Here is a 13495-nt window from a genome sequence, read left to right as displayed (position 1 = left end):
AATTACATGGGTGGCCCCTTCAGCCCCATCTCTTTCTTCCCGGCACTTACCCTCTCTGGCGCATTACAGGTTTGCTTATCTGTTCATCTGTCATCTGGGCCTCCCCAGCAGGACAGGGATCCCCGTTCCCACTGCTGTACCCAGCACACACAGTGGTAGCCCTTAAGGTAGCCAAGTAGGAGGAGCCAAGTGCGCCTTTGTGTCCGCCTTTGTGCTGGGCTTTGTTCCTGAGCATCGGAACTTGGAATGGGGGTGGGAGAGAGGGGAAGAGTTTTGGGGTCCACAGTGGTGGGGGCCAGAGCACTATAGAACAAGTGAGGTTTGGATTCGGGTCCAAACACCCTCTGGCCCACTTTGCCCCATACATTTTACTGCCTAACCTATGAGGATCTGTCTCTGCCCAGAGGCTCTGAGGGGCTCCTGGAGGTTGTTCCATGGGCCCTAGCAGGTGGGAGAAGCCATGGAAGCTGCTGCTGTGTCTGACCCATACCAGAGCCAGACAGCGAAAGAACCGCGCCCTCGAAGGGGACTCCACCTTCACCGTGGCCCCATGGGAAGCTGTGGAAATGGAGGAGCTGGGGCTGGCTTGGGCAGGTGGTCTCAGTGCCTTTTGGGGAGGGGCAGGAGTCCGAGGGATCTGGGCTGCCCAGGTAGGCATGGGGTGGTCCTTGGTCATGGTCCTTGGTCCTTGGTGATAGGGATCTTGGAGAATTCCAAGGAAGTGAGGTAAAACGGCAGAGTTGGTCAGAGAGGGGTGTGGGATTCCAGAGGCAGAGGTAAGGGGGGATGGGAAGGCTTCCCAGAGGGAGTGGCATCTGGCATCCGGGGTGGGAGGGGAAGGCTAACTAGGGCCTAGAGGGTCTTGGGTTGGGCCAAGAGGCAGTGAGGCTGGAGCCATGGAGCCCCTGGTGGTACTGAGCGCTGGGTGGGGTTGGGAGGTTATAGGGAGAGGCTGTCAGATCCCCGCCCGCCCCGGGGGCTCTGTGCTCATGGTGGAGTGGTGGCTGTTGCTCAAGTCTGCTCTGAATGGGACCAGAGCACCTGGGGCATCCTTGCTGAAGGGAGGCTGAGAAGTCAGCAGCCGTGAGTTCATGTCTAGTACCCCATATGACAGGGCAGCCACTGCTGGCACACCACCCTGCACAAGGCTGCCGCTCCTTCCAGGAAGCTGAGGACCCATCGATGTTCTCCTGGGACAAAGCTGCGTTTGCACCCCCACCCCCACGATCACTGCCCCCTCCCCCAAGTCTGGGTTCAGGGACACAAATGCTCCTGCTCTGAGTGTCCTGGAGGGCCCTGCAGAGCCTGGTGGTGGTGACAGGGCCCCGGAGGGGGAGGCTGCTCCTCTCCAGGCTGGACTACTTGAATTCTGTGCAGCTCTTCACAGACCCATCTCCAACCTGCCCTGCAGAGCCAGAGGGTGCGTCTTCCCTGGACTTGTCTGTGACCTTGACTGTGTGACAACCCTTCTCTCAGCCTCTGTCTCCTCTCTCCTCTCTCCAGCCTTTCCGCCTGTGGAAAGTGGGTATGGATCACAGAGCTCACCTTGCAGGGTGATGGTGAGGCCTGGCCCCAGGGGAGACTCTCTGGGCTCCCTTATTTCCTAGGGGCTGGCTTCTGAGGATGAGCTGGCAGGTGGGCAGGCCAGACAGGCAGGCAGGCTGGGCCCACGACAGGGATGGTGGTGGGGTGGTTAGGGTTGGCTGGCTCTGGAATGATCACACCCCTGCTGTGTGGGGGGGGCGCAGGGAGGTAGAAGGGGGGCAGCCTAGGAGCCAGGAGTGATTTAACACCTGCACATAATTACCAAATGATCCGCCTTCTGGGAATTATTTTTATCTTAATCTTTTATTTGGTTCCAAATAAAACGAGAGAGGGACTGGCAAAGCTGAGGGAAGGGGCAGGGGGGAGCTCTTGGGTTAACAGGAGGTTACTGCCCCTCATGGTCCCCCAGTCAGGGTGCCCAGCACTGAGGCTCCCCTGGCCACTGCAAGAGGATGTCCTCTGCTCTGGAGCCTGCAGCACCCCCTGGGGAAGGTGGGAACCTGGCCAAAGGCAGATGAGACCCCAAACGGTTGTTGGGAGAGTGTGTGTGCATGTGTGTGTGCGCGTGGGTCTGAGTGTGTCTTGGAGGAGGTATAGCATTTCTTGGAGTGCTAATAGTAAAATCATAATGCAGATTCCTGGCCCCTATCCCTCCCCAACAGACCGGATCCAAATCCCCAGGGGACAAAGTTCATGAGGCTTCATTTTTGGCAATCCTAATTTTTTAACTTCCTTAGAGAAGGGACCCAACAACTCATATTCATCCTGAATTTTAAAAATGAGTGCCTGATTCTAGCATTGTAGAACCTTTGGCGGTTTGGGAACTTTACAATGGTCAGATTCTTTGGGCTGTGAAAATCTTTAGAAGTCTGGAATATTTGGATCTCGGGGGAAGGGAGAATGTTTAGAATTATTACAACTTCCAGGTGTTTTCATTTTTGAAGAACCATTCAAAGTCTAGGATGTTCAGATGCCTTAGAGCAAGGGTTTCGCAGATGTCAAATGCTTCTCTGCGTCTTCAACACTTCTGTCTTCCCCGCATCCATGCCTGTTATATATACTTTTCTTTTTTGTTCAGTCAGGTACCATTTATCTTTTTTTAAAAATTTGTTTTGGAGTAACTTTAGACCTTCGGAAAGAGTGTGTAGAGTTCCTGCGGAGCCTTCACCCAGCTTCTCCTGATGTTGACAATTTTGAGCATGAGTGCAATTGTTAAAACCAGGAAATGAACATGGATAAAAATGCCACTTACCATTCTGAGGACCTTAAGTGAATCTTTGCTATTTTCACCATCACCACCCGCCCCCCTGCGCCGTGTCCCTTGTCTGGTCTGGAATCTAATCGAGAATCCCCTCTCGCCTTTAGTGGTCCTGTCTCCTTCCTCTCTAGCATTTTGGGAGTCTTCAGTCTTGTCTCATTTCTGTTTTGTTTCAGGCTTTGAAACCATGCTGAGCAGTTATTTTGCCAAATGCCCTCTAGTTTCAGTTTGTCTGGCATTTGTTTTTTCTCATGATGGGAAAGAGATTATACATTTGGGGTGAGAATGCCACATGAGTGCCCCTCGGGCCATCATATCATGGGAACACAGGTGCCTTCTTACTCTCCCTGCTCCTGTCGTCTGTGTTTATATTTAAGCCGATGCCCTCCCCCTTTTTCTAGCGTACTACCTAATTTTATCCAACCGTAAGAAAAAATATCCCCCATGCTGAAAATAAATAAATTAATAAAAAAATATCCCCCAGTTGTGATAGGTTTGACACTATAGGTATAAAAATGGAAAATAACCTAAAATCATCTCAATGACCTCCAGGGCTTTGTGTACCATTTTTGACAAATGTTCCCTTTAGATTATGTAGGATCCTCGGAACCATGCAATGCTGATTTGGTTTATTGTTGTCTGCAAAGAATCATCAGAACCATCAGAACTCTTTGCCTGTTGATCCAGTCCATCGAGATTTTTGGCAGATAAGGTCTGAGTTCCATCCCTCCATCTCTGCTTTCCACCTTGGCTTCCTCAGCTCCCCCATTGCCTGGGAGGCTGTGGCTTGTTAAAATTTCAGATTTCTTAGGGTGCCTGGCTGGCTCTGTTGTTATGTGTCTGCCTTTGGCTCAGGTCATGGTCCCAGGGTCCTGGGATGGAGGCTTGAATGGGGCTCTCTGCTCAGCGGGAAGCCTGCTTCTCCCTTTCCCACTCCCCCTGCTTGTGTTCCCTCTCTATCAAATAAATAAACAAAGTCTTAAAAAAAAAAAAAAAAAAAAAGAAAAAAGAAAAGCTAGTCCTGTCCCATCAGCATCCTGCAGAGGTATTGATCACATGTTGGCTGATACGGGATCCTCCATATGGGGAAAGCACAGAAGTCTGGGAAGTTATGGGGTCAGGCTTTCAAAAGGGCACAGCATGGGAGCCCCCATGTCAGCCCACGCCCCTGCCACGCCCCAGCCACGTCTCTTCTGCTCCCCGTCCTGCAGGAATTCCGCTGGCCCAGCAGGGAAGGGATCCTGGGAAGCACTAGTTCTAGACTTTGTGGTGTGCCCAGGCGAGTCGCAGACAACCCAGCGCAGCCATGTTGTGTCCACTCCACATTCTAATGACACAGCTGGACCATATTACCTTCTGAATAAGACTGCGACAACGCTGCATTTGTCCTTACCTCAGTGCAACTGCCCTTCTGCCCCCTGAAGGCACACTGTGCCTGTTCCCCAAGGGGGAAGCAACATCCCCGGTCCCTTCCAGCTGAGCCATGTGCCTCTTTGATGTCTGTGACTTACATGCTGAGATACAGGGTCATCACTGTCCATGTACCTTATGTCTTGACAGGACGGAGATGGGAGAGGAGGAGGAGAAAAATAATGACTTACCATGTACAAGTATATTCATATGAAAGCAGAGGGAAATACATAAGTTCTACAGCCTTCGATTAGTCACGTGGCCTCAGCTGCATTTATGATGTGTTCTTCCCCTCCCGAGCCCCTTTCCCCTTGGTGCTTGCCTGAGCTTGGTTGTTGGCCTGGTGGTTGAAGGGTCTATGCCGTTAGCGGTTCTACCTATATGGACTGACAAACTTTTCTGTTCACCACAGGACATAGTGTACCCCAGGGAGGCAAGAGGGGCGGCCAGGGTCCTGCACTGTGATTCTGTTGTCAACACACCAGGAGGCCCTCAGAAACCTCTGCTTTAGGGATTCCAAGGGGCTGTTCCCCTTAACCCATAGGGGAGGGACCAGCTTGACCTGGAAGGGGTCATATAGGGAGCCGAAGATGGGGAATTTTCTGGTGGATGCTGAACAGTAGCCCAGCAGACCCCCATCAGTGCCATGTTGGAGCCCCACTGCTCCAGGGGCTGGAGCAAGTGGATGGGGGGCGGTCTCTGGGGACTTACCTGGGCCTCTTTTATCCCACCCTACCCTGCCTGAGTGCCGCTCAGGAAGCTGGGCCAGTTCTGGCCCGGTGTGTGGGGAGGTGCCCTCTCTTGGGGATGAAGACGGCATGCGCATGAGGTCGGAAAGGAGCCGGGAAGGAGCCAGGCGCGAGCACAGGCTGCAAGCCGTGCAGGGTCCGGGCATGTGGCAACAGGCCGTGGTGGAGACACAAAGCACCCATTCACCGTCTCCCGGGGCAGTGGCGACTCGCAGGGGAATCCCTCAGCAGCCTGGGGGTGTGGGGAAGCCAGCTCCTGGGAGACAGCTCTGTGCCCGTGTGGCATGACATCTCCGGTGGGGTGAGTCTCATCGGATCTCCCCCCTCCAAGACAGTCACACACAGAGCCCGCAGCCTAAGTCCCTGCCCCGAACAGCAATGCCAGACACTGCTCTCAACACCTCACCTGTGCTTAGCCACTGAATCTTCCCAACACTCTGTGACCTGGGAACTGCTAGAAATGGGGAAACTGAGGCCCAGAGAAGCCAGGATTCAAACCCACTTGCTGTGCTGCCTCCATAAACCTGGATCTCATGGAGAGGTGAATACTCATGGATCAAGGGCCAGAACTCCAGTCCTGGGCTGGGATTTGCTCGCTAGCATGCTTGCAGGCTTTCCTCTACTCCTGCTTGCATTCCACTCCACCACTAACCCACATACCTTAGGCAGCCCATTTAATCTCCACATAGCTCTAACACTGAGGATGTGCTTTCTAGTAAGGAGCTAGAGTTTGACTCCCCATGACTTTCCTTATAGTTCTGGCTCTTCCCAAGCTGGGGTCTCCAGCCCATATCCTCCCCTTTTCTGACCACACTTTAGGGTATTCTTGCTTCACTTTCATGGTAGGACTCAATTCCTTCCAGGAAGACTCTGCATAGTATTAAACAGAATTGAATAATCACCTCCCTTATGCTGGGTGTAGATCTTGGTTAATATGACCTCAACTGGGGTGCTTCCTTCTTTTTAAAAATTTTTAATTATTTTTTATTTTTTAAAGGTTTTAATTTATTTATTTGATAGACCGAGATCACAAGTAGGCAGAGAGGCAGGCAGAGAGAGAGAGAGAGGAGGAAGCAGGCTCCCTGCTGAGCAGAGAGCCTGATGCGGGGCTCCATCCCAGGACCTTGGGATCATGACCTGAGCCAAAGGCAGAGGCTTTTTTTTTTTAAATTAATTAATTAATTAATTAATTAGACAGAGAGAGATCACAAGTAGGCCGAGAGGCAGGCAGAGAGAGAGGAAGGCAGAGAGAGAGGAAGGGAAGCAGGCTCCCTGCTGAGCAGAGAGCCCGATGCGGGACTTGATCCCAGGACCCCGAGATCATGACCTGAGCCGAAGGCAGAGGCTTAACCCACTGAGCCACCCAGGTGCCCCTAGGCACTTCCTTCTTTATGGCACAGTCCCACTGGTGATTGCAATTAGTTCTCAAGAAGGCCTTAAAATACATTTCACTTGACATAACTATGACTTCCAAGTGTTGAGAATTTTACTTTTGCCTCTTTTCAGCCCCATCACACTCAAGGGAATCAGGAGGGCATCTGGGGGTGGGGGCTGGCTCTAATGACCCCACCACCGTGATAACCAGCAGCAACACCTGCTTTTCCTACCCTTATCTCACAAACACCCCCCCCCCACACACATACACACCATTACATTGGGAATCTAAGGCTCAGAGACATGGAGGGAGTCCCCAAGGTCAGTCCCATGGCCAGAGAGGGGCAGAGCAAATGGTAAAACTCACACTTTTTTTTTTTTTTAAGATTTTATTTATTTATTTGAGAGAGAAAGAGAAAGAGCAAGTGAAAGAGCACGGTGCATCTGGGAGGGGTAGGCAGAGGAGGGGAGAAGCAGTCTCCCCGCTGAGCAGAGAGCCCCATGCAGGGCTCAATCCCAGGATCCTGGGATCATGACATGAACCAAAGTTAGATGCTTAACCGACTGAGCCACACAGTCACCCCAGGGCTAGTCTCTCTTTAATAGTCATCTTCTTCTTCTTCTTTTTTTTAAAATTTTATTTATTTATTTATTTATTTGACAGACAGAGACCACAAGTAGGCAGAGAGAGAGGGGGAAGCAGACTCCCCGCTGAGCAGAGAGCCCGATGTGGGGCTCGATCCCAGGCCCCTGAGATCATGACCTGAGCCGAAGGCAGAGGCTTAACCCACTGAGCCACCCAGATGCTCCTAGCCATCTTCTAAGGTAAGTGCTGGTTTGCCCCCTTTTCACAGGTGAGAAAACTGAGGCAAAGAGTGCCTTAGCAATCTGCCTGAGCTTTACAGCCAGCTTGTGGCTAAGTTGGGATTTGAACCTGAGCAGGCTGCTTTGGGTGCATGTTCTCCACTCCACAACGGCTCTGCCTCCTGGGGTTGTAAGGTGCCAGGTTTCACTCCAAAAATGACACTGGGCCAGGCTGGTGCCCTCCAAGGCACGCTTTCTGCACTGTGATTTGGGGACAACAGTATATTCCCCATGGGGCATGGGACAATATCCAAATGGTGCTACTCAGTGCAGAGCTGAGCACTTGGGGCGAAAGGGTTTACAATGAAAGAAAACGAAAAAAATGTTTAAAGGCCTTTTTGGAGTTAGACTGCCTCCCGGTTCCTTCCAGTTCCATTCATACCTTCAACCAGTATTTTTCAAATGCCTGCCAAAGTCTCCCTGGGGCCTCCAAGCCCCTGTGATCTGGAAACTGTGACTTCTCTAGCCTCATCCCCTGCACTAAAGGCCACATCCTCTGCCTGGCTGCTCCTTGGCCTTTCCTCACATACCCATGCCCCAGGGTATTTACACTGGCTGCTCTCGCTCCTGGAAAGCTCTTTCCCCAGATGCCCCTTGCTTACTGCCTCATTTCCAAAGACCTTTCATTTCTCATGGAGACCTCTGACTACAGTCTCTAAAATTTCAACACCCTCTTCCACGCAACGTGTCGTGTCTCCCATCCCAGCGCTATCTCTCTCTAACCTTTGTGATGCAAAGGTATATTACTCATTTTTGTTCTTACTGTTTTTTGACTATCAGCTCTGCCAGAAAGGGGAATTTTGTCTGATACATTCACAACTGTAAGCTCAGTACCTAGGGAGTGCCTTGCACATACACGTTTCTCCATAAACATGTTTGGAATGGAGACACACTGTGTGCTCAGAGTACATCTATAGGAAGCCATCTCTGTTCTCAGGGATCTGACGTTTTTCTGGGTGGTGGCAGATGCCCACACTGGTGACCACCATTTGCGAAGGGGCAGAGGCTCTGGCTGAAGCCAGCCTAGGGAACCTGAAAAGCCCAAGTGGGCCTTGGGCCCGAGGCTGGCAGGAGAAGGGCATTAGATTTGGGGGGGAAGGGCTGAACTTAGACATTTGACATTAATACCTCAGGACCTAATTCATAAAAACATCTAATTACAGGGTGCACGTGTTTAATTGTCATTTAGGTAATGACCTGCAACTGCGTACAAATTATAGGGTAATCAACTCAAACCTGCTTACAGCTGCTGTAAATGCCATTTAATCTAACATGGAGCTCCCCAGCCAGTGTCTCTGGGGCTCAGACAAGGGCAGGGTTCTGGGGACGTCCTCTCTTTGGCTTGAAATGCCACAACAAGGTGAATCGCATGAAGCTGGGCAGCAAACGCAGGCTGCCATGAGTTTGTACCCACCTGCATCCCACCCATGAGCAGCGGCTTCCTCCTAAGCCCCAGTTTGAACCCTAACAAGAGGAATTGAGGTTAGTGAGTCTGGAAGGGGAAGGTTGGCCTCCTGGTTGGCTGGGGGCAGGTGGGGAGCCCAGAGGGGAATGGCTGGTTTGGCTTCCTGTCTGCAGGCAACAGTTGGACCAAATTAGAGGTCAGGTAACAATGGCCCTTGCTGTGTCTTCTCTAGGCTGCACAGGGCTCTGGAAGAATGCCTCTGAGAGCCTCAGCTAGGGCCCATGCCCTCCTATACCTACTTTTCCCGCTCTCCCTTATCACCTCCCCTGAAGCCCACTTGATTTCACTTTCCCCTGTACTTTTACCACCTGGGTGCTCTTAGCCTTGAGTTGCCTGCCTCTTTCCAGAAGCAGGTGCCTGTGGAAAGAGTAATGTGGGCTTTGGAGCCGGACACCCAAAGGCTGCTATCTGCATGGCCATGGGCCGGGGAAAGGATCTCTCTGAGCCTCTCCATGGGCCAGAGAGACTAGGCACAAATATTAAATGCCTAGCTTGCAGGGTCTGACCCACACGTTTTCTAACTGCAAGAGACAGTATAGGGCACCGATGAAGAGAGTGGGCTCTGGTGCCCACTGCTCAGGTTCCCAGCCCAGCCCTGGGACCTGTGAGCTGCCTGAACTTCCCTATGCTACTTTATCACTTCAAGTCCTTGCTTCTTCATCTGTATAGTGGGGATAGTTGTAAAGAGTGTCACCTACCTCCTAGAGTTTATCCCATGAGTGCACGAATATGAAGTCCTGAGAATAGTGTTTAGCACATAGTAAGCACTCAGGAAATGGCAGCCATAATTATATATCACATGCTGAGGAACTGTGGATAGAGTGGGGGACAATATAGCCCAAATTCCTGCACATGTACACCCACGAGCGCACATCCACGCACATACGCGCACATGATACATGCCATCCCTTCTCTTTTCCCTTGCCTTGAAAACTCCCCCTGGCTGATCTGTCTGGAGAACTCTTATTCATCCTTCAGAACCCAGCTGGCTTCCCCTTCTCAAGGGGAAAGTCTGGTGGATGCTAGCTGCCCTTGGAGCATCCAGCTTAAGAGGCCATTGGCTTGTCTCTGCCTCTGGGTGGGAGTGTTAGGGGTGTCTGTCATCATAGCCACCCTGGGCACGGCACTCGGAAGAACTTGCTAACGGTTGGTTGAACTGATCTGATTGAATCAGCAAACCAGGAGGACCCTTGGAGGACTTCTGTGCTGGGGTTGATGCCTTTTAATTAACTTCTTTGAAAAGGAACTATGAGTTCACAGGGAAAACAAATATATCCAAATAAAAAAGCACCTAGGGTAGGGCTAGGGTAGGGGTGCCTGGGTGGCTCAGTGGGTTAAGCCGGTGCCTTCAGCTCAGGTCATGATCTCAGGGTCCTGGGATGGAGCCCTACATCCGGCTCTCTGCTCAGCAGGGAGCCTGCTTCCACCTCTCTCTTAAAACAAACAAACAAACAAACAAACAAACAAAACCACCTAGGGTAAAAGTACAATTTTCCTTTTCAACCTCTTGAACTTTCTAGAGGTAGCCAGTGTGAATCACTTCTCCTACTGCCCTGTAGTCTATATTTCTCTCCAAATGGACCCCTTTGCCTGCATCTCTTTTTCATGTGCTACTATTTCTTGAACATCCTTCTGTTTCAGAATTCTCAAACTTCCTCCATTCATTTTAGTGGTGCATGGTGTGCCAAGGGGTGAGTTCCTTATGACTTATGTAGCTGCCCCCATTTAGAGGCACTCAGGCAGTTTGGGATTTTTTTGCTAGTACAAGCCAGGCTGCACAGACATCTTTGTGCTCACACCTTGTCATATGTATCTGCGAGTGGTGAGGTGTTCACTGGTGACAAGCTCCCCTGAACTGACTAGGCCAGACCCACCCACCTGCCCACTATGGGGCCTTTTGGTTGCTTTCAGTCCTGTGGTATTTGATTCGTCTTTTGGGTGCTGCGTGCTAATGCTGGACCGTTTTAGAAATAGCCTTATCCTGATGGCTTCTGGCCCCGGTTCAGGAGCTCCGAGGTTTTTCTGGGAAACAGCATCAAGAGTGAGAAGATGGACCGACAGGCACCTCTCTCTGGCCATTCCCTGTCCCTCATCACCACCAACAAACTGTGACAGCTCCGCTTTGCCCAACTTTCTATGGATTTCTTATTGTGAATGTGGAGTTTCTCAGCTACAAAACCATGTCCAAAGACATTTGTTTAATCAGGAGCCCCCTTCCCCTTCTATGTTTGAGATCCAGGGAAACTGAGGCCCGGGAAGAGGTGCTTTGTGTGAGTGTGAGGCCCTGCTCTGGCTGGGGCAGGCAGCAGCCGATACCCGCCTTCCCCGGGCGACCCCCATCGGGGGCCTTCAGCCCTGTCCCTTGGCCTAATCCCGTTTTCTGCCCAACTGAACAGTGCAGGAGGCTTATTTCTCATCCCATTTTAATGCAAAGGAGGCTGCCAGGCCTGGCTTGTTCTGAGTGTGGTGACAGTGGCCATGAATGGGGACCCCAGTAACGGGGACAAAAATGTGACAGGGCCCTCCATCATGGGCATTGTCCGACAATCAGGACATTATGGTTGCTCCTGGAACCCTCTCCAGGAAGGGACAGGGGCCCCCGCCTAGTATGCTAAGCAGATAGAGGCCAGGCCCGCCTCGGGCCACCCGGCCTTGGCCTGGTCAGTAATTCCATTGTGTCAGGCGCTTGGACCTGAGCGATTCAAAGCATCCCCCGGCTGCCTTCCTCCCTCTACCTTCTGCCACTGAAGCCTGCATGTCTGGGGTGTGGGAGGAGGGGCTCCCAGACCCCGACTCGGGGAGGCTGCTGATCCCACTGCCCTGTTGCATGACCCCAGGACAGGTGCTTCCCTCTCTGGGCCTCAGCGGGTAACAATAGCGATGACAGCAGTGACAGTCACCACACGACGGTGGACACTGCGTGTTTGCTGCAAGCCCTTGATGGGTGTTCTCTCTACTAATTCTCACAGTCACCTTGGAGCGGAGCTTTTACCACCCCAAGCTGACAGCGGAGGCACCCTGAGAGAGGTAACCAGGCCAGGAGAAGGAAGGAACACAGCACCATTTGGCAGGGATGTGGGAGCCCAGGACTCGGGAACACAAGCATGACACAGTGCTACCCAGAAGAAACCCAGCCACGTGTGTTAAAAACTCAAGCTTTCCAGGAGCTGTGTTAAACAGTGGAAAAAGAAACAAGTGACATCAATTTTAATAATAGAATTTATGTGCCTCTACCCAAGATATTATCATTTCAGCATGTAATCTATATTTAAAATGCTATTCATAAGACATTTTATATTACTTTTCTTCAAGCTGAGTCTCTAGAATTGGGTGAATAGTGGACACTCCCAGCGCCCCACTTCCCTGGGGCTCAGTTTCCTCCTCTGAAGCTCCCTTCACAACCTGGGTGATTGGAGAAGAGCAAAGTGATGCCTGATGCCCTCCCTGGCTCATGGCTACTTGGGTGTCGACACTCTGGCAAGGCCTTGTAGAGACCCTGGATCACTGGGCGACTCCCTCCTCCACCCCCCGCAGGGCCCTTCTCCCAAACCCTGGCTAGAGCAACCCCTCCTCCTTTCAGGCCCAGCAGAGACCACGCATTTTCTGTACATCACCCCCCCACCCCGGAGTACTGGGATGGGGGCCGTGGGATGTGGCAGGTAGGTGGTGCACTAAGTCAGGGGAAGTCCCAAGACTGGCTTCCTTTACTAAACCTCGCCATGCTGAACCCATTTTGCAGGAGTGGAGATAAAGGCCCACTTACCCAAAGACACAGGGAAGCAGTGGCTGAGCTGCATGTTCACCAGCCTTGTATAGAAGTTTAGCTAGGAGAATCCAACCCCACTCCAGTTTCTTTCAAGATCTATGAAACCCCCTTCACTTACAAATGAAAATGCTGCTTCCCAGAGTGAAACCCAGGGAGAGGCAACTGGGAAGAGCCTGTGGTTGGGAACTGGGTCTGCCCAAACTTAGTCCCGGCTGGCTCCGTGTGATGAGTAGTAATCTATGTGATGAGTGGTAAATCACTTACCCTCTACTGGCTTTGCTCCCGGGCAAGTCCAGGGTCTCTCTCTGCATCAAAGATAGGAAAGTGGGCCCATGCAAGTGGTTCCAGGTCAGGGGTGGAAGGGCGAAGGGAGTGGATATAGACCTAGCTTCTTTCCCTCTACACCACACTCCCCAGACCCCATTGATCAGAGGAGGCTCCTGTCCTCAGAACCGCAAGCCCACCAGCTCTGCCAACCCCCGGCTCCTTTCCATTTGCGACTGGACAACTTCCAGGGCCGGAGTTGGGACAGGCAGTAATGGACCACAGAGTGAGTGATGGAGCTCCGGGAGCAGACTGGGAGGAAATGGGGGCTGGGGTGGGGGAGGACAGGGCCACTTGGCCTCTATGCCACTGGGACTCTGATGCCTCCTGTCCTGCCCTTCCCCCACTGGCTCCTCCCCCACATCCCATCCTCCTCTGAGCCTCCCTCCAGCCTCCCTGCTTGGCATGGCAGCTCCATTTTCCAGAACTGGAGACTGAGGCCTGGAGAAGAGAAGGGGCTTGCCCTCGGTGAACATAATAACTGAACCCAAGAGTCCCAGTACCTTCTTCTCCTGGTCCAGAGGTGCTTTGGGACCCTCTGTGCAGCCTGGGCCATGAGTCCTCCCTATCTGCTCTGGTGCTTCAGGGTCCAGCCCTGAGGCCCCCAAGTCCACTCATTCTCTGCCTTGGATTGGGTCTTCTACGTGCCACGTGACTTTGGCTAAGCCATTCCTTACTGAATCTCCATTTCCTCATCCACAAAACAGGAAGCAGAAATTTGCACCTGTTCCCAGAGCAGT

Source organism: Mustela erminea, chromosome 1 (assembly GCF_009829155.1).
Source record: "Mustela erminea isolate mMusErm1 chromosome 1, mMusErm1.Pri, whole genome shotgun sequence".
Lineage (NCBI taxonomy): Eukaryota > Metazoa > Chordata > Mammalia > Carnivora > Mustelidae > Mustela > Mustela erminea.
This window is presented reverse-complemented; position numbering follows the sequence as displayed.